At 54.7% G+C, this 1,161-nt stretch overlaps 1 protein-coding gene across 1 annotated transcript in view; it reads right to left on the bottom strand.

Moving 5' to 3' along the window:
- Window positions 1-1,161, bottom strand: part of FGFR2 (fibroblast growth factor receptor 2) — an 89,473-nt gene that overhangs the window by 18,972 nt on the left and 69,340 nt on the right. The window lies entirely within an intron of this gene.

The following is a 1,161-nucleotide window of genomic DNA, read 5'->3' as shown; positions in this document are numbered from 1 at the left end:
ATGCACACACGCACACACAGACAGACACACGCACACAGACACACAGACACACTCGCGCACACACAGACACACACAGACACGCACACACAGACACACACACATACACACACGCACGCACACAGGGACACACATACACACACATACACACACGTGCACACAGAGACACGTGCACACACATGCACACGCACACACATGCACACACAGAGACACACATATGCACACACGCACACACAGACAGACACACACGCACAGAGACACATGCACACACACGCACACTCACACACAGACACATACACACACAGACACATGCACACACGCACACAGACACACATGCGCACACATACACACACAGAGACACACACGCATACACAGACACACGCACACACACAGGGACACACACACACACACATACACACATGCACACAGAGACACGTGCACACACATACACACACACATGCACACGCACACACATGCACACACGCACACACAGACAGACACACGCACACAGACACACAGACACACTCGCGCACACACAGACACACACAGACACGCACACACAGACACACACACATACACACAGAGACACACACGCACGCACACACGATTCTATTTTAAGCATCGGAGCAGCGGAGCCAAAGCTCCGTCTGGAAAGACATCACGGCCAGTTTAAATCAAGCAGTAGCTCACCTGCACCTCGGGGACCCAGGTTTCTGACCTCAATTCAGAAAAATAAGTCCAGTCCCGGCCGGAGTGGCTCAGTGGATAGAGCGTCGGCCTGCGGACCCAAGGGTCCCGGGTTCGATTCCGGTCAAGGGCACCCGCTTCGGTTACAGGCTCCTCCCGGGCCGGGCCCTGGTCGGGCTGCGTGCAGGAGGCAGCCCACCAACGTGTCTCTCTCATCGAGGTTTCTCTCTGTCTTTGCCTCTCTCTCCCACTCTCTCTAAAATCAATGGAAAAATATCCTCAGGGGAGGATTCAAAAATAAAATAAGTTGACAGGAACGACAGTCCCTCCCTTTCCAACCAGTGGCGTAAGCCTGTCTCCCCCGCCCCCACCTCACCCCACAAAAAGCAAGAGCATTCGATCACAGGGACAAAGTGGCCTGAGCCTCAAAGAGACGCCACCGAGTGTCATCAAACTCGCAGCCCTGCCCCCCCGCAC

The sequence above is a fragment of the Myotis brandtii genome, unplaced genomic scaffold (assembly GCF_000412655.1).
Source record: "Myotis brandtii unplaced genomic scaffold, ASM41265v1 scaffold628, whole genome shotgun sequence".
Lineage (NCBI taxonomy): Eukaryota > Metazoa > Chordata > Mammalia > Chiroptera > Vespertilionidae > Myotis > Myotis brandtii.
Note: the sequence above shows the minus strand (reverse complement) of the source record. Positions and strands in the feature narration are given on the sequence as shown.